The sequence below is a fragment of the Triturus cristatus genome, chromosome 8 (genome assembly GCF_964204655.1).
Source record: "Triturus cristatus chromosome 8, aTriCri1.1, whole genome shotgun sequence".
In the NCBI taxonomy this organism is placed as follows: Eukaryota; Metazoa; Chordata; class Amphibia; order Caudata; family Salamandridae; genus Triturus; species Triturus cristatus.
Genome location: NC_140591.1, coordinates 280,524,807 through 280,545,436, shown reverse-complemented (window position 1 = coordinate 280,545,436; position 20,630 = coordinate 280,524,807). Strand labels below are relative to the sequence as shown.

General features: G+C 43.7%; 1 long non-coding RNA gene across 1 annotated transcript in view; it reads left to right on the top strand.

Moving 5' to 3' along the window:
* LOC146801982 (uncharacterized) overlaps positions 1 to 20,630 on the top strand; it is a 257,353-nt gene that overhangs the window by 173,536 nt on the left and 63,187 nt on the right. The gene's annotated exons all lie outside the window — the stretch shown is intronic.

Sequence of the window (20,630 nt, the reverse complement as noted above, 5' to 3'; positions counted from 1 at the left end):
TAAGGAGCTACTTAAGTGGGTGGCACAATAAGTACTTCAGGCCCACTAGTAGCATTTAATATACAGATCCTGGGTATAGGGTCACTTTACTGTGGACTTATAAGTACATTACATATGGCAATCAGGTGAAAGCAAATTTTACCATCCGGGAGGGAGTGAGTGCAAGCGCTTTAGAACTGGTTAGCAGTAGTAAAATGAACAGAGTCCTAATGCCAACAAAAACAACTTCAACAAAAATAGAAGGGGTGAAGGCAAAATCAGAATAGGAGTGAGGGAGGAGCACTAATAAGAGTGTATTTGAACATAAGAAATAAAAATAGAAAGGAGTTGAATGCAAATTCCTAAGTTGTAATCATTACACAGTAAATAGGACTAAAATATGCATGTATATCCTTGAATATAGGCATCACAAAAGGGTAAATATGTTGGAGAAATCCCATTCTTTATTCCTTGCTTCAACTTTAAAAGCATAGACACAAGGACATCTATCACATTGCATCCAAAAGCATGGGGACTTCTTCAGGGCACATATGTCTAATATGTTAAACATGTCATTCTCAGTCAAAATCTTCTAGGCAAATTTTCTCCATAATTTGTGATAGCACTATCCATAGCGAACTCAAATGCTGCCAGTACCAGTGGTAGTAATAAAATTCAGAAGGGTGGAACTGTCCCTACAGTGAGTTCCCAGAGTAAGATCCCATCTCAGTGTGTGGTCTCCCAACAGGGCCAAGTTTAACACAGTACAATAATAATTACATGTTAAATATTGTGCAAACTCCCTCATGTCCTCAGAAGGATTCCAGATCTGATCAGGTTTCATTGACAGTACATGCATTTTTATGATTAGCTCATAGTCAATCTCTGGATGAATGTTTACAATCGCAGTCACTAATATATTACAATTTACAAAGTCAGTGTTTTCAGATACATAGTCTAATAGGCAATTAACCATTGTTCCCAGCACCTTGACTCTTCTCTGACAAGAATATCATGCACAATTTCCAGATAAAAAATATATTTATCCTTAAAGATGAGCATTCCAACCCTGTCTTCTGCAAGCACATTTCATCACATTGTCTATTGTATCTGACCCACTATGTGTCTAATGATTTTTATTGGAAACTCAAGGTGTGCCAATGGGCAAAGTTCTTTTACTCAATTACACGTCTCATTTATTATCCTCATGGTTGCAGAGATGTGGAAGTTGGCACCAGAATGTGAGATGATTGCAAAGGTTGTATGACAAAATCCTGCATGTGTTTAACATGCATGCCTTTACAATGCCGGCATGAGAGCGAACGGGTCGGTAACGACGTGTTCTGTTAGCATGAAATTCGTTACAGCGACTTGCCTTAGGGGTGTGGTGGACTTTGGAATAGTATCATTTACTATTCCAACTCCAGTCTGCGCAACAGTAGGGAAGGTGTTGGACTTAAAATTCAACACCACTCCACCAATGCACCCTCTAAAGAAAGTCGTGCTAAACAATTGAGTGGTTAAAACATATTCGTTCTATTGCCAGCATTGTAAAGGCACCGAGTGATTCCGGCTTTGTTATAAAGGATATTTCCCGGTGGGACTATGTCAGTGAACTGGTTAAAGTCCCAGATCATCTATATCAGTTGATTTAAAAAAACATACACCAACGATGCACAACAATGATTGTCAGACTGATACAAACTATGTACAACAAAGATCAGTCAGACTGACATACACTATGTTCAACAATGACCGATCACATGGGCACCACTAGAGTGCACTTCAGACTGGATTTCCATGCATATTTAAATTCTACATATTACAGCCCTTCTTGGATAAGCTGAGCCCTCTACATTTCTCTGTTTATGTACTCTGTGAATCTTACATTTCTACATCGCATCCTTCCTTTTGATTTCTGCTTGGATGTCCGGTAAATTGCAGGTGTTACTGTCCCAGAGCTAAGGGAATCTTAGAAAATCTCTGTGACAACACACAGAATGCGCCTGTCAAACTGGATGTTCAGCTTTGTACTCTGGTGTTTCATCAGTGGTCAGACTTCCCACAATAAATTCAGAAGAATCGTTTCTGAAAAATGCGAGCAATCCTGTGTTTTATCTCTTGAGAAAGACCTACTTTAGGGGTTGGAACAAATGGACAGCTGGCCATAAGAAAATAAACCCTTCTTTCACTGGGACAACAATAGAGTGTGTATTTATCTGTGGCAGTGGTGATTCTTCTGATACCTATATAGATAGTATAAGTTATGTGCAAGACTATAATTGTAGCAACAGTGACTAATTTTTTCACACCACTTCATTGATGCCTGCATCAAAGAGTTTCAATGCCATTGATTGTGTATTTAAGTTAGCATTAGTTAGATGCGAAACTAATTTATTGGACCATAGCCTAAATGCACTAAAAACTTGGCTTTTAAAAAATTGCACTGTGTTCATATTTTCATATATACAGTGTTTTCCGTCCTTTATAAAGTAGTCAAAATGTGCCCCGTCTGTGATGTTTGTTTTTCCTGTAACAGTTCATTAGCTACAGAAAGCCTGCTTGCTGTTGAAGGAACACTCATATAATGTTTCAGTGTTCAAGGTTGATGCCTTTTCTAGCAGATCTGTGTTTTATTCATATTTTCAAGCAGATATTATTTATAATGCAATGTCGCTTCCTCTTGTATATAGGCTAAAGGTTCTACTTTTCTTTTAATTCAGGGAGGGTTTCAAGAGTGAGCTTGTTTTACGTAATGTAACTTCTGAATGATGATTGTTCTTTATTAATGTAACATTAAGAGTATAACCCATGGTGCCACTTCACACCATGCTTAGGGTCTTATTCTCTGCTACTGAATTCCTATAAGAACTATTGCTTTTCAGATGTGTGCCAATGCTTTTATGCTTTTTCCATTACTCGCAATGCAGACTCTACGCCAGATTGTTGTTTGACTAACAATTTGTCTTATTACCATCTGTATTTATTTTTAATTTCGAATAAACCTTTATGGTTTGTTCTTAGACCTCATTCCAAGTGGATTTACCTATGTAAGTTCCCTATATTTGCTTTTATGTTTTAAATTATATGCCTAGGCTCTTGTCCTTTGGGGCCTAGACACATTCTCGATCCATCCAATCGGCCATTTATATGGTAAAAAGTGAGGGTTGTATGAGTGTGTGAATGGGCGTATGAGTTGTACATTGTGTGTGACTGAGTATGTAAGTAGCTATATCCGTTGGTGAGTGGGTGTTTGAGTAGATGTGCAGGTGTGTGATTGAGCATGTGAGTGGCTATATGGGTGTGTGAGCGGCTGTGTGGGTGTGTGAGTAGTTGTATGGGTCTGCAAGTGGGTGTTTGAGTGCTTGTGTGGGTGTGTAAATGGGTGTGTGAGTGGTTGTGTGTGGGTTTGTGAGTAGGTGTGTCAGTGCTTGTGTGGGTGTGTAAGTGGGTGTGAATGTGGTTGTATAGGTATGAGTGGGTGTATCTGAGGGTGTGTGGGTGTGTGAGTGGTTTTATGGGAGTGTCACTGAGTGTGTCAGTGGTTGTGTGGTTGTGTGAGTGGGTGTGTCAGTGGTTCTGTCAATGATGTCATTTGAGATGTCATGAGTGATGTCACTGACCATGTCATGAGTGATGTAATATTTGAGGTCATAAGCAGTACATTGTGGGGGTGTAAGTTATAGCTAGCTATAGCAACTATAACTGCTGAATTTCTATGTTGTTTTGTTGTTAAAATCTCCACCTAACTAACGTCCCTCTAACGTTTGTTTTCTTCAGTGACTATATATATAAAGGTATACTTTTATATATAGATATATATATACATATACATATATATTCACTTAAAAAACCATAGGTTTCACACATGTTATAGTTAGCTGTACATTTCACTCGTAAAAAACCAATGAAATTCCACGTTATAGTTAGATCAGGTAACTATAACTTGCGCGCCCACAATAAACTGCTGATGACGTCACATAGTACATCACTCATGACATGGTCAGTGACATCACTCATGACATCAATGATGACATCTGAAATTACACATTGTGGATTGCGGTCGCGCAAGTTATAGTTACCTGATCTAACTATAACGTGGAATTTCATTGGTTTTTTACGAGTGAAATGTACAGCTAACTATAACATGTGTGAAACCTATGGTTTTTTAAGTGAATTTGCAAGGTTTTGTAAATGATAATTCCTAACTATAACGTGTGTGAAACCTATGGTTTTTTCAGTGAATTTGTACGGTTTTTTAAATGCTAAGTTATGTATTTATTTTTTATTTTTTTCTTCTGGTTTTTCACTATGCGCACACCCTGCGCGCACGGTGCGCTTCGCGCAGTCCATGCCGTGCGCGCCTCGCCTTTTTTTACGCAGTAACATTTGTTTTTTTCTCCCTTGTGGGTCCTTTAATTTATTTAATAATTGTGATTGTTACTTCTTTATTTTTTTTTATTTTTTTTTTTTGCCGTGCGCGTACGTTAAGCTTACCGTATGCGTACCCCGCGATTTTTTTTAAAAAATTATTACATTTATTTTTTGTACTTTTGGGTCCTTCTTGGACCCCCTGACAAACACTAGGGGTTCTGCAACTCTCTTCGTTGCCCCCGTTTCACGTTCCCCACCTTTGTTTCTCAGTGCGAGAGACAGAAAATGGCGGCCGACACTTCCTGATTTCGACCGATTCGAATGTTTACAGTCATGTAACCACCAATCAGAATTGAGCTCGCGCACGGCACCGTACGCGTACGGTAAGCTTACGGTAAGCGCACGGAGTGCGCTTACAGATATATATATTGATTTAAATGCTATTTTCTCAGGACCTACTGAACAGATTTACACCAGACCTACAAAAGGCACATCCTTGACCTGAGGACTACCTCTCTGCCAAATTTCAAGTAATTCTGTTCAGCCATTCGGGCTGTAGCTGTGTCTAAAGGTCCTATGGAAAAATGCATGGGGAAAACGCGTTTTGGGACCCCCCTTTTTTCTCAGCCCCCGCTTGACAAATCCCCCCGAGACTTTCAGGGTAGGAGCGTAGCGTAGCGCCCCATTAGTTTTGAAAATTTCGCGAGGATTCGTCGACCGGCGCCAAAGTTATTCAAAATAGAATGTTGCGGATTTCCTATGGAAACACGGTCCTCACTATAACTATCTACTGGCGACCGCCAGTAGATAATATATATATATTTACTGCACGATCAATTACCTCCACACTTGTAATTTACATGATTGTATAAAAAATGAACATATTCACACTATATGTAATTATATTATATTTATATATACTTACATTATTTGGGAATAATGAATATGCACACTTATTAACCGGTGTAAAATATATTTGTTTTTATAAATACAAACAATAATATACATAAGTAGTCAATGTGTATATAGTGTATGTATATTACCTACTGGCTTTCACCAATAGGTAGTTATAGTTAGGTCTGATTTTCCATAGATGGAGCGCTTTTTGGTTTGCTAATACCCTTGGCCCTGTTTGACGAGTCTCCACGAATCCTTCCAAATTGAAAGTGCATCAAACTCAGCTCCTTCCTGGAAATTTCTGGGGTGATCTGTCAAGTAGGTGTGAGAAAAAATGGGTGTCCGCAAATGTAAAATCCCCATGCATTTTCCATTGACTTCCACAGATTGTGGTTTTGGTATAAATCCGTTCATTGGATTTTGAGAAATTTATGGCAAGAAATAATTGTATATTTTGGCAGTTGGGCGCCTGACAGTCTTGTGAGCCTCCTGTGAGAACATGAAATAAAAAACGGAGCCCAGTTATTAGTTGAGAGGCCTATTTCTCCTGTAAGCCTTCATGCTCTCGCAGTTGCAAGAGGCTTCCATGAGTCCCGGGAGAGCTGTGATTGGTTGACTGTTGGAATGTTAGAAATTAAATGAATGCCATTGCTATTTACCATGAAAAATTAGAAGTGGTGTAGAAATGAAGTAAAAAAGCTATATACGGGGGCAGCAGAAGGCATGCGGTCACCCTAGATTTAGAGAGGAGGGGTCTATGGGATAACTGCTTTGAAAATAATAATTGTATATTGTTTTTAACAAATGTTTACAAACTCACAGGACTCTTGCTGGATTGTGAGTAGTAAAAAGGAGTACTAGAGTTCTTAATGCTTTCTATTAGTAGGAATGCATATTGTGGTCCTTGTTTTTGAGAGGAAGTGTTTAAGAGATAAGTACTATAATCATTAGAAGGTTAAATATTTTTTAACAAAATGTTTTCATCTCGTGAGACTCTTGCAGGATTGTAAAAAGTAGGAGTGAGTAGGTGATGTTTGAATACACTCTTCTATGCACACATGTTGCTGTATGACTTACTAGAGATGGTGTTTATGAGACTGTACTATTTATGCTCATTGGTTTCAGGAGAGGTGTTAGTAGAGTTAAGGCTCAACCAAACACCCTACCATACACACACCCACCATCTGAAATAGAGGTCTGAAAGGAGGGCCCATTCCCTCCCCACACCCTACAATGCACACCTATCATTACAGAAAGAGGTCTCAGGCGAGAAGCCAGTCCCTCCACACACCCTTCTATGCACACCCATCATCTGACAGAGAGGTCTAGAAGGAGAGGGCAGTCTCTTCCCACACTCTACTATGCACACCCATCATCTGAGAGACAGGTCTGAAAGGAAAGTCCAGTCCCTCCACACACCCTACTAGGCACACCTATCATTGCAGAGAGAGGTCTCAGCAGAGAGGCCAGTCCCTCCACGCACCCTACTATGCACACATGTCATCTGGAAGAGAAGTCTAAAATGAGAGGGCAATCCCTCTCTACATCTTACTATGCACACCTGTCTTCTGAGAGAGAGGCCTAAAAGTAGAGGGCAGTCCCTCCCCATACCCTACTGCACACACCCATTATCTGAGAGAGCAGTCTGAAAGGATAAGGCAGTCCCTCCTCACTTCCTATTATACACACCTATCCTCTGAGTGAGAGGTTTGAAAGGTGAGGCCAGTCCCTCTCCACACCCGGCTATGCACACTCATCATTTCAATGAGAGGTCTCACCAGAGAGACCAGTCCCTCCCGCACTGTACTATGCACACCCATCATCTCAGAGAGAGATCTGAAAGGAGAGGCCAGTCCCCCCCACACCTTACTATGCACACGCAATATTACAGAGAAAGGTCTCAGTAAAGAGGCCACTTCCTCTACACATCCTACTACGAACATCTGTCATCTTAGAGAGGGGTCTGAAAGGAGAGGCTCCTCCCCCCACACGCTACTATGCACATCCGTCATCTGAGAGAGACAGGTCTGAAAGGATATGGCAGTCCCTCCCCACATCCTACTACACAAGCCAGTCATCTGAGCGAGAGGTCTGAAAGGAGAGGCCAGTCCCTCGCCACAATCTATTATGCATACCCATTATTTCAGAGAGAGGTCTCACCAGAGAGCCCCGAGTCACCCCACACTGTACTATGCACACCTGTCATCTGAGAGAGAGAGAGGTCTGAAAGGAAAGGCCTGTCACTCCCCACACCTTACTACGCATACACATTATTACAGGAAAATGTCTCAGCTAAGAGGCCAATCCCACAAGACATCCATCATCTGAGAGAGGGGTCTGAAAGGAGAGCCCAGTCCCTCCCCACAACCTATTATGCACACTGATCATTGCAGAGAGATGTCTCAGCAGAGAGGCCAGTCCCTCCACAAACATTCTACTATGCACACCTATCATCTTAGAGAGAGGTCTGAAAGGAGTGGCCAGTCACTCCCCACACACTACTATTCACATCTGTCATCTCAGAGGGAGGTCTGAAAGGAGAGGCCAGTCCCTACCCACACCCGACTACGCACACCCATTATTTCAGAGCAAGGTCTCAGCAGAGAGGCCAGTCCTTCCACACACCTAGTATGGACACCTGTTATCAGAGACAGAGGTCTGAAAGAAGAGCCCAGCCCCTCCCCACACCCTACTATGCACACACACAGAGAGGTCTAAAAGGAGAGGGAGTCCCTGCTGATACCCTAGTACATACACTCGTCATCTGATAGAGGTCTGAAAGGAGAGCCCATGCCCTTCCCACACCCTGCTACATACACCTACCATTGCAGAGAGAGGTCTCAGCTGAGAGGCCCGTCCCTCTATACACCCTACTACACATACTCGTTATCTGAGTGAGAGGTCTGAAAGGAAATACCAGTCCCTCTCCACACCCTACTATGCACACCCATCATTACAAATAGAGGTCTCACCAGAGAAGGCAGTCCCTCCCCACACTGTACTATGCACACCTGTCATCTGAGAGAGAGGTCTGAAAGGAGATGCAAGTCAGTCCCCACACCTTACTACACATGTGCATTATTACAGAGAAAGGTCTCAGCAAAGAGACCAGTCTCTCTACACATCCTACTACAAACATCTGTCATCTGAGAGAGAGGTCTGAAAGGAGAGTCCAGTCCCTCTCTACAACCTACTATGCACACTGATCATTACATAGAGAGGTCTCAGCAGATAGGCCAGTCCTGCCACACACCCAACTATGCACACCGTCATCTGAAAAAGAGGTCTGAAAGAAGTGGCTCAGTCCCTCCCCATACCCTACTATGCACATCTGTCATCTGAGAGAGAGGTCTGAAAGGAGAGGCCAGTCCCTCCCCATACCCTACAATGCACACCAATTATTACAGAGAAAGGTCTCAGCAGAGAGGCCAGCCCCTCCACACACCCTAGTATGGACACCTGTTATCTGTGAGAGAGAGGTCTGAAAGGAGAGCCTAGTCTCTTCCCACACCCTACTACGATCACCCGTCATCTGAAAGAGAGGTCCAAAAGGAGAGGGAGTCCCTCCCCACACCCTAGTATGCACACCCATCATCTGAGAGTGAGGTCTGAAAGGAGAGCCCAGTCTCCCCCATGGCAACCCACTATTCACACCCTTCATCTGAGAGAGAGGTCTGAAAGGAGAGGCCAGTCCCTCCCCATACCCTACAGGCCAGGCCCATTAGCCAAACCCCTTGTGCGACTTGGGGTTGCATTGATGTATGGTAATTAAGTATTACTTTACATTAAAACTAAAAACTTAGTAATTCACTGAAAAAAACTATGGTTAATGTAACATTATAGTCAGGTGAATTTCTCAGTGTCAACACAAAAATTTTGAGCTAAAAAAAAAACAAGAAATTCAGCAGTTATAGTTAGCACGCAGCACTAACCATAATATGCGCCCCTACCATGCATTGCTTATGACCTCACATATGCCATCACTCATGACACTTTCTATGACATAATTTATGACATCACTGTTGACATCTTCATCTATCATCTTCATCTATCATCTATCTTCATCTACGTGTAGTGCCGGCCCCCGGCGCTAAAGATAGAGCCGGTCATCTTCTTGACCCTATTTTTTCTAATCTCGAATCGCTGGAAGTCCTAGCGCCGCTCCCCATGATCTGGGCAGATCACTATCTCATCCCAATGAGGCTAACGATGGCTGGCCCCAAACCACAGCCTAACCAGCATCCCTCACTGAAACGTCCCTGGCACAAACTGAACCAAGAGGCCCTCCTCACAGCCTTGAGCATAAAGCCATTAGAAAGATCTAATAACATGGAAGAGGTTGACGCACTCTATCAAAGATGGATTACCCAAGCACTGGATGCCTGTATTCCTCTCAAACTCACTCATTCTAAAAGCCCCCGGGCTAACGCCTGGTTTAACGTAGATTTGACCGTAGCCAGGAAAAATGGTAAGATCCTGGAAAGAAGATGGAGGCATTCATACGACTCCCAGCAAAAACACAGTATAGAACAGCCATCAAAGCCTATCATAAATTAGCACGCAAAACCAGGGCAACCCACTACTCCAGCCTGATCACCTCAAGTACTAATTGCAGTAAAACCATATTCTCCCTTCTGAAGGATTTGGTCACCTCCCCTCCGGAATCAGGCAGTATTATATCCTCCAGCCAACACTACGAAGAGCTGGCGATTTTTTTTTATGGAGAAGGTCGAAGGCATCTATCACAACTTCGATCTCAACACAACTCCTAATACGATTGAGAAGAATACATCTATTGGCCCTGAGATGACACCTCTTATATATCTTCCTACTGCATCCTCCTGAGGCGGAAGCCGGGAGTAAGCTAGTTTGCTTTTAAACCTTGAGTGTCACATATACTATTGCTTTTTAAAAAAACTGTTTACCTTGTTCCTGGGCACTAATTGGGGATCCAAGCTTGCCTTTGTCAGTGATTCGTGGCGGTTCTTGGCGCCGCTGCAGGACCTGCTTCGCACTCCTCGCACGCCATCACCGCTCGATCCCTCAGGCCACGCCCCCTTAGTGTGGACACGCCCCCTACCGAGACTATTTAAAGTCTCCGACCTCAAAACCAGTCAGAGAACTGTATCCTCCTGAGGCGGAAGCCGGGAGTAAGCTAGTTTGCTTTTAAACTTTGAGTGTCACATATACTATTGCTTTTTAAAAAAACTGTTTACCTTGTTCCTGGGCACTAATTGGGGATCCAAGCTTGCCTTTGTCAGTGATTCGTGGCGGTTCTTGGCGCCGCTGCAGGACCTGCTTCGCACTCCTCGCACGCCATCACCGCTCGATCCCTCAGGCCACGCCCCCTTAGTGTGGACACGCCCCCTACCGAGACTATTTAAAGTCTCCGACCTCAAAACCAGTCAGAGAACTGTATCCTCCTGAGGCGGAAGCCGGGAGTAAGCTAGTTTGCTTTTAAACTTTGAGTGTCACATATACTATTGCTTTTTAAAAAAACTGTTTACCTTGTTCCTGGGCACTAATTGGGGATCCAAGCTTGCCTTTGTCAGTGATTCGTGGCGGTTCTTGGCGCCGCTGCAGGACCTGCTTCGCACTCCTCGCACGCCATCACCGCTCGATCCCTCAGGCCACGCCCCCTTAGTGTGGACACGCCCCCTACCGAGACTATTTAAAGTCTCCGACCTCAAAACCAGTCAGAGAACTGTATCCTCCTGAGGCGGAAGCCGGGAGTAAGCTAGTTTGCTTTTAAACTTTGAGTGTCACATATACTATTGCTTTTTAAAAAAACTGTTTACCTTGTTCCTGGGCACTAATTGGGGATCCAAGCTTGCCTTTGTCAGTGATTCGTGGCGGTTCTTGGCGCCGCTGCAGGACCTGCTTCGCACTCCTCGCACGCCATCACCGCTCGATCCCTCAGGCCACGCCCCCTTAGTGTGGACACGCCTCCATTTACCCTCCCACCTCCCTTATAGTCATGTGCATCTTCCGGTCGCGCAGCGGACGCGCGCAGCGGGCGCGCCGCTGGCGCGCCGAAGGCGCGCCAAAGGCAAGCCCGTCTGCGCCCGTCCGCGCCCCGCCCGTGCCCAGTGCCACCCCCCTGCACAAAAAATTATCTATTCAAGAGATGACTTATTAAAAATTAAACCAGACCCAACTTCCTGCACCAGATCCCTTGACCTGACCACTTGGTCTGGGGCCTGGACCTGCAGGTGCTGTAGTTACAGCCTTGGCATCAAAGCAAGTGATCAGCCACCCTTACAAGCTAGGAATCTAAGATGTGGACTGATCAATGTCAGGTCTATGGGAAAGCACGCCCCACATATATTTGATCTCATAATGGAGTATAAACTTGACTGTCTCTTTATGACGGAAACCTGGCTGACACCAAATAGTAACCCTGACATAACAAACTCCTTACCCCCAGGATATCTAATCTCTAGAGAGGATAGACCCTGTCAGAGGGGTGGAGGCATTGCTATTGTCTATCGCGACACCCTCAATTGCCAAACTTTCCTTATACCTGACCTCAAAGGGGCGGAAAATGTTGGCTTTGCTCTAAAATTACATGACTCTTTCACCTTTACAGGGGTCCTGATCTATCGACCACCTGGTTCACATACTGATTTCATTGATAGTATCGGTGAAGCTCTAGGCCACTTAGTCCTCAAATCAGCTAATTTCACCATCCTGGGAGACGTAAATATACATCTAGACGCCCACTTGGATAAGGCTACAATCTGCCTCACCGATACTATGAATGTACTCGGTCTAAAAACTCTTACCACCTCCGCCACTCACAAAGCGGGACATATACTCGACTGCATCTGCTCCAATATTGAAACGATTAAGGTAGATACCCCGCAAATACTAACTTGGACAGACCATAGATATATCCCGTTTGAATTCCCCGTAACATCGCATCCTCGGACTAAGAAATCCAACAACCACCCAGGGTCTGACATGAAAGGACCCCGCTGGAAAGAGCTGATAGGACAACTAGATCTCCTGATAAAAGCTGACACATTTAGACCGACTCTGTCGGGAGCCCACGACAAAGACAGCCAGGCCTTTAAGGAATGGATCAACTCACTCATAAAGGACCAGGAGTCTACTCTTCCTTGTTTGAGGACCAGGAGAAAACAGAGACCTATCGCCCCGTGGTTCTCTCTCACTCTAAAAGAGGAACAACGGAAAGTTAGGGCTCTTGAACGAAAGTGGCGACTCAACTACACAGAGTACGACCAAGATATGTACAAAATCGCCCGTCGTCTATACCACAGGTCGATTAAAACGGCCAAAAGGGAATACTACAAGGAAGCCATCGATAATAGCAAGAACAAACAAAAAGAAATCTTTAATATTGTTAACACTTTCCTCAACCCCATAACTATGCAGAAAGTTATCCCCCCCTCACAGAGTCTCTGCAACACTATTGCAGACTACTTTGAGGGAAAAATCTTATCCTTGACCAAAGATTTCCCACAACCCCACAGTAATGAGGAGAACAAGGTCATTAATTCCGGACTAAAACTCAACACCTTTGCCTCCTTTCAACCGGTAAGCAAAGAAGAAACGCAGACAGAAATCCTTAAACTTACATCCGGATCTCCCTTTGATCCCTGCCCTCCGCTAGTGCTTCATTCACTAATAATGGTTGTTAACCCATTTATCAATAGCATCATAAACTCCTCACTCACCCTAGGTCTGGTCCCTGATGAATGGAAAATCGCAGCAGTCAAACCCCTGCAAAAAAAAGCACTACCGGACCCCGCTACCCTTACAAATCTCCGTCCGATCTCCCTACTCCCAGCCTTCTGTAAACTTACAGAGAAAGCTGTTAACAAACAACTTACTGCCTTTATGGAAAATAATAACATCTGGCATCCCAACCAGGCAGGCTTTAGAGCCCAACACTCCACAGAATCAGCCCTGATCTTTTCCTCCGAAACCCTCCGTGGAGCATTAGATCAGGGAAAGAAAGCAGTCCTGGTTCTATTAGACCTTTCCGCGGCGTTTGATACGGTGTCCCATGCCATTTTATTAGACCGACTAGCCGCGGCAGGAATTGTTGGAACCGCATTAGACTGGATAAAGAGCTTTCTTGTGAATAGAAGACAAGTTGTGGTCTTAGGACAGTACAGATCAGAGGAAAAGTTAGTAGGATCTGGAGTTCCTCAAGGATCCTGCTTAAGTCCCACACTTTTTAACATATACATGGCCCCGCTAATCACTCTTATCTCATCCTTTGGTATTGACACCATTGCATATGCAGATGATACCCAGCTCATCCTAATACTGGAAAATGATTCCCAAGAAGCCGAAAGAAGGCTCCAAAGCTGTCTTACCGCCACTTTCAGATGGATGAACTTGAATCATCTCAAGTGCAACACTGGGAAAACAGAAATCCTTCCCTTTGGTAAGGATAATTTCTTCAATCCCTCAGTATGGTGGCCGGACGATGCCATTGCTCCCCCTAGCACTGCCTCCTCAGTCCGTAACCTAGGGATCAAATTTGACCCCACCCTGAGTTTCAAACAGCAAGCCACAGCCGTAGCAGGGACCTGCTTCGGAATCATCAAAGGACTCAGGAAATTCTTCGACCTAATTCCCCTTCCTGCAAGGAAAACGGTCGCAGTAGCCCTTATCACCTCCCGCATCGACTATTGTAATAGCCTATATGCAGGGACTAACAAAGAAGTCCGCCATAAATTACAAATTGTACAGCATGCGGCTGCCAGATTAGTACTAGGATGGAAAAAGAGGACCTCAGCTACGGCAGCAATGAACCTTTTACACTGGCTGCCCATTAACAAAAGGGTGCTCTTTAAAATTCTACTGATCACCTTTAGGGCTTTCAATGGAAAGGGACCCAACTACATTCTAAAAATGTTTAAACATTATAACCCCATGCGATGCCTTAGGTCTCAAACGGCCAATCTTCTTACCATTCCTAAGTTCAGACTCAAGACTAAAGGAGGAAAATCTCTGGCAGTACTTGGGTCCAAGGCCTGGAACCTTCTTCCCTCCTCCCTCCGTCAAATCCCCACAGAAGCGACTTTCAGAAAGGCCCTCAAGACTTGGATTTTTGCTCTCCCTGAATGGCAGTGCAAAAATCTAGTCTAATTACCTTCCGCTTGTTTCATCATCAGGATCTGATTCTTCTCTATAGCGCAAAGATGCTCCCTGGAGTGCAACCTGCGCTTTATAAAAACCCCATTACATTACATTACATTACTATCCACCTGAATGCCTTGGAGAGGTTAGTGGTCAAGATTAAATCAGGATCCCCAGACGATCCCCTCAAACCAGACGCTTTCAGGAAAATCCAACAAGGTCTACTACCTGAGTGTCTGGAGCTGCTCAACCTATCCCTCTCCTCAGCAGTGGTGCCAAAAATGTGGAAGCATGCAAAAGTGGTTCCACGGCTTGAAAAACCCAACACTAGACCCTTCCAAGCCAGAAAGCTATCGTCCAATCTCACTGCTCCCATTCCTTTCCAAAATCTTGGAAGCACATGTGAACACAACAATAACCCACTTTCTTGAAACCAATTATATACTTGATATTTCACAAAACGGTTTCCGACCACGTTATAGCACTGAGTCACATTGCTGGTGGTTGCTGAACAACTGAAATTCGCTGTGGATGCCGGCAGAACCTCAGGCTTGGTGCTGTTGGATCTGAGCGCGGCATTCGATACGGTCTCCCATGAAATCCTGCTCCACCATCTGGAGGAGCTAGGGATTGGCAATAAAGCCTTATCGTGGTTCTCTTCCTTTCTGAACGACCGGACCTTTCAAGTGACAGCTCCACCTTGCCTCTTGTGTCCACCCACTACGCTGTGGAGTTCCTCAGGGCTCAGCACTGAGCCCTGCGCTCTTCAATATATATATGAGCCCTCTGGCACGCATGGCCAAAGCACATGGTATCTCCCTGGTGTCATTCGCTGACGACACCCAATTGGTAATTACCCTGTCCAACAACCCTATCCAAGATAGAGTGAAATTTAAAGAAGATATCTCTGCTATCGCAGAATGGATGACAGCCAACTTCCTGCAGTTGAACTCTGCCAAATCTGAGATCCTCCTGATTGGAAAAGACTCACACCTCTGGAACAATGAATGGTGGCCCCTGGCCCTTTGCGCATCTCCTGCCCCTAAACTAGCTGTGAAAAATGTGGGTTTCTTGTTTGATAAAGATCTAAATTTTGAGACACATACCAAGTCAGTGGCCGGGAAGTGTTTTGGACTACCACGTGGCATCAAACCGATCCTTGGCTTATTTGACGCCCAAACGCGACAACTGATTATCCAAGCCTTCATAATGGCCCGTCTGAACTACTGTGACGTGCTCCTTTTGGGCTCCAACAGATCCGTACTGAACAGACTCCAGTGGGTCCAAAATGCTGCTGCACGTGCCATCTTTGCCCTTCCCAAATTCAGTCATGCGACAAATCTCCACCGCCTGCATTGGCTGCCCCTCGAACACCGTGTTCGCTTCAAGACGCTCTGTATCTCACACAAGATACTGACAGGGATCGGCCCTGACATCTTGGGCGATCTGTGTACCCTATATTCCCCACCGCGAAAACTGCGCTCGTCCAACTTGCTTCTTGCACGAATTCCGCGCATAAGTAGGGCCAGATCTGGTGGTCCCTTTTTTAGATGTCTAGCCCCCGCCCTATGGAACTCCCTTCCCCTACACATTCGTAGCAATCCTGACCACCAGGCCTTCAGACGATTGGTGAAGACCTGGCTCTTTTCTCAGCTCTAACCTTGGTTCTGCTCCTGGCTTAGTCCTGCTCCAGCGCTGGGGCGCCTCTTTGGCAAGGCAGCCATGCGCTCTATAAATATTTTAATCTAATCTAATCTAATCTAATCTAATCTAATCTTACATGGCATCACTGATGACATCATCCAATGAGTGTATTAGTTTGTTTTATGGTTTACATAGTGGCAGGTAAGTGCCATATTACTGGTCTACCTAATGTTGTACAACCTGGGTCCAGCTAATGAGTGTAAGTGTTAGCAAAAAACATGTGCACCTAATGCACCATAGCTGTGAAGAGGCTTTGAACACATTATAAATATTTGTATTCAAGAATAACTCTGTGTGCAGGTGACATTTGACTTGTGTTCCTTAACTTCCACACAAGGTTTTTGGTTCTGCAGAAAAAGATTTCAACAGGCTTAATAGTGTATTTAGTAGCTACTAAGGGCGAGATTACGACCCTGGAAGGAAGACTGCCAGCCAGCAGCGGCAGTGGTCAGGATACCATTACCAAATTGGTGGCATCCCAACTGCAGGGCTGTCGTTCTTGCTGCAGTGTAGTCATGGCCACGGCATTCTGTGACTCTAGTATAGAAATCCAGCCAATGCCAGCCATGCTGAAATGCATCTGGGCAGTCAGGCGCACTGTTTTCCTGCAGCATAGTCTGCAGGAGCAACAGTGCGCACAACCATGCAGATGGCATGGGGGCACACATAGGTGTCACCATGAACTTGTCTCCTCTGCAGAGAGATATGTTTTCACCCCCAAAACCTTCCTTTCCACCCACCTTTTTATGGTGGGGTCCCCGCCATGAAAAGGTGGCGGAAAGGCAGGTGGAAATAGGCATGGCGGTGCCGGCATCAGCTGTGCTTTCATTACATGCTGCTTTGCCCACCGCCGCCCCATCAGGATCCTGGTGGTGGCGGCGGTCTTGCACCGGGCTTGTGGAGGTGCACCCTCCCACCTTGTAATTGGGCGGTTGGACAGATGAGAAAACAGCAGTCAGACCACCACTATCGGTACGGCGGTCTTGGGACCTACGTACTTGTAATCAGGCTCTAAGTATTGTAAGCAGCTTTGAGTTATTAGACAGAATTGTCTCAGCATGACAATATCTACGTAACATAGAAGACTTTGTGCACCATGCTTTAACCTATGTGCATGTTCTACTTTTGCTTCAGAAAATGGGCTACCTGTAAAGTTTTCACCACAGTATGAAGTCTGCAGGTGGTATGATATTTAACACCATCATTCCTTGGTTATTTTGAGTGAATAGTCACTCTTTGGACAAGTTTTGCATAGAGTGTACACTGTGCTTAGTAGATAATTTTTCTTGATATATAGTGTATATGTCATGAGAGTTTCACTGTCTGCAAAGAGTCTGGTACAGAATAGACTCTCTCCACAGAGTGAATACTGTTTACAGTAGCCTATTCTTTACTTATTTCAACTTTATTGACTGTCAGGGGCTTGATACATATACAAGCTGTCCATACTAGGGATTTGCTTTTGGAAGAGACGTTCAATAACTTTAGGAATTTGACTTGCTCCGAACAGATGTTTGCGTATTGAACACTATCCAATGAGGGTTTCCCATATATCTGAGGTTGATTGTTAATATGGACTATGCTACCCGTGAAGCGTATGGTATAGGATCAATGTGGTTCACAACCCATGCTTTCTACATCTAAGGGAGTTATTTCTGTGATGGCATTTATCATGGCTCATATTCTTCTGAGGTATTTTGTACTTACATTTAGAGCTCTAAAGCTATACCTGTTTATAGAGCAATGTATATAAGATGCTTGGATAATGTCATCAGTGATATCATCAATTATGTCATTTCTTAAAACTCTGGCATGAATCCGGCCCTCCAGGACTGACGTTGGAGAACCCTGTCATAAATGATGTCATAGAACATGTCATGAGTTATGTCTTAAGCAGTGCACGGCGGGGGCACATGTTATAGTTAGTGCTGCTAACTATAACTGTTGAATTTCTTGTTTTTTTTTTGGTCAAATCTTTAATGTTGTCACTGAGAAATTCACCTAACTATATTATCACTTTAGCCTTTGTTTTTTTCAGTGAATATATATATATATATATATATACGTACATATATATAACCATCATGTAAACTTACCTTGCTGCTTGGAAAAAAATCTAATTTTTAGAAAAATACATATGATTTACTCACTGAACCCAGCAACCTCGACACCCAGCAGGTAGATCAGGTCCTGCTTCAGGTCAAGGACATTTTCCCGGTTGTCCATCAGCCGCTGCTGGTTGCGTGCAATATCAGTACTGCAGCATACACACCTCTGCACTCGCCCCAGAGGATTTGACGCTCCCACAGGTCATACTCCTTTCCAGACCTGCTACCAGCATGCTGTGCTGGTAGCACTACACCCAGAAAATGAGTGCGGCCACCTCACCCTCGCTGAAGTTTGGGTGGGGCTGCACCCCTGCCCATCTGTGTCACCCACAGCAGGTGTGGGTGGCACTCCCTGCTTCTGCCATTGGGACCGAGTCAGGAGGGAGTTGGACTGGGAGAGGAACAGGAAGAAAAGAAACAAGAGGACAGACAGAGAGGACAGGCCAAGAAAGAAAAACAAAAAACAAAGTACAAAACAGTCACAGAAATGTAAAATAAACACAGGGAGAGTTACATAGTAGCACAGCAAGTAAAGAAAAGTTGGGATTGGGAAAAGGGATGATCAGATGGGGATAGATTGGTTTGGATGGATTTGGAACACAGGGAAAGGCAGCAACCAAGTAGAGAGGAACAGGACTAGGCCAAACAAAATGTTTGTGTGTTTGCGCCCTGTGTGGTGCCATTTGTGCTGATTTTTTGGTGCGGAATGTTCTACTGACATGAAAAAGCAGTGTGAATGGCTAAATGAACATGTTCTGCCTATTGGCAGAATTCCACGGAATGGCTGAGTTTTTTTGTAACTCCATGGAATTCTGTGGAGCAAAACTCCACAGGTTCAGCCTAGGCCTATTCAATTCCAAACATTCAAACAATGATCCCATCCCTTTCCCTCACATGTGTGTGTTCCCATTGAGGCAAAACACCTAATATCTTTCAGGAAAACTCTCCATGGGTCTCAACTGAAGACAGATCTCTCAGGAACATTTGTAAAATAGATGTTAAAATGCCTCAGCTAAAATATGTTAATTAGCTGCAAATATGCCTACAAGTTGCAACTAAAAGAAGAAGCTCAAATCTAATTACAGATTTAAGTTCATCCAACCAGATTGCACTCAAGTCAAAATTAAATCTTGCATGTAATCCTGCTAGTTGAAAGTCTATTTGAAATAGAAATGTATCTTAAATCCTACATTTTGTTTCCAAACATGAGATACTAATGAATAGTGAAGTGCCATTTTTATTTAGAATATACATGGGTCATCTGCAAACAAAGGCTTTCAGTGCTGAAAAGGGAGAAGCTGATGGATGTTGAATCCTGCACTGGTTGTCTGACGAAATATTGCAGACAAACATATTTCAGAGAAAATATTGCTAGAAAATATTGAGAACACAAATATCGAATGTATGTACTTTGCTTGTAAAGTAAAAAATATCAACAACATTCTACCGTCAAAAATGGGTACGTTTATCAAATTCTAACTATTATACACTACACTATACGGGTGCATCCTATTGCACATGGCGGTCGGTCCCTGGCTCCATGGCGATCCTCCCGCCATCATAATAGGCCCCTAATTCTGTATACTATCAAATACTAGATACTAACAAATTGAAAAAAATTATACAATAAAAACAGAAACAATACATAATTTACATTAAACCTAAATTTAAATGGACTTTGGTGGGATCAGATTTACCATTCCTTCTCCAACCTGAGCAAAAGTAGGAAAAGTGTTAGACTTTGGAGGGTCATATTTACTATTCCACCTCCAATATAAATAAGTAAATTTCAACCCATCAAAGTTCAACATTTTTCCTACCGTTACTTCAGTCTAAGCAAAAATAGGGAAAATGCTGTACTGTGGATCGGTCAAATGTACTATTCCCACTGTGGCTCCTGTGTTGTAGTGTGATACAGTAGAGTGTATATATACCCATTTCACTATGGCGCTTATGGTGCACGCCAAAGGATATAATTTCCGGACCAGGAATCTCAAGAGACACAGTAAGGAGTGAACTTCGCTCCGGTGTAATATTGTTTGCTAAATGGTGAGGAGTCATGTGTGTATGTAGAGGGATTCGTATTATGGAATCCCCTCTAAAAGTGTAGACGTCTTTTTCTGCTAATCGAGACCCTATTCACCTTATATGAAGAGGGAAATACGGCATTAGGAGAATACGTTATTGGACTATTTGTCCCGTTTTTGTTTACATTGACTATCTGAAATGAAGAGGGGAATACGGCATTACAGAGAACGGGTTATTGGACTATTAGTCCAGTTTTCTGTTCAATTGTCTATTTTTCTCATAAAGTCATAGGGATCTGCCTGTCCATTATTTGATCTACAGATATATTTGTAAAACAAGTTGAAGGGAAATTTGATGTTGGGCTTATATTCCCGTTCTTTTAACTTTTCATATATTACCTACTGCCTCTATAGATTTAACTGA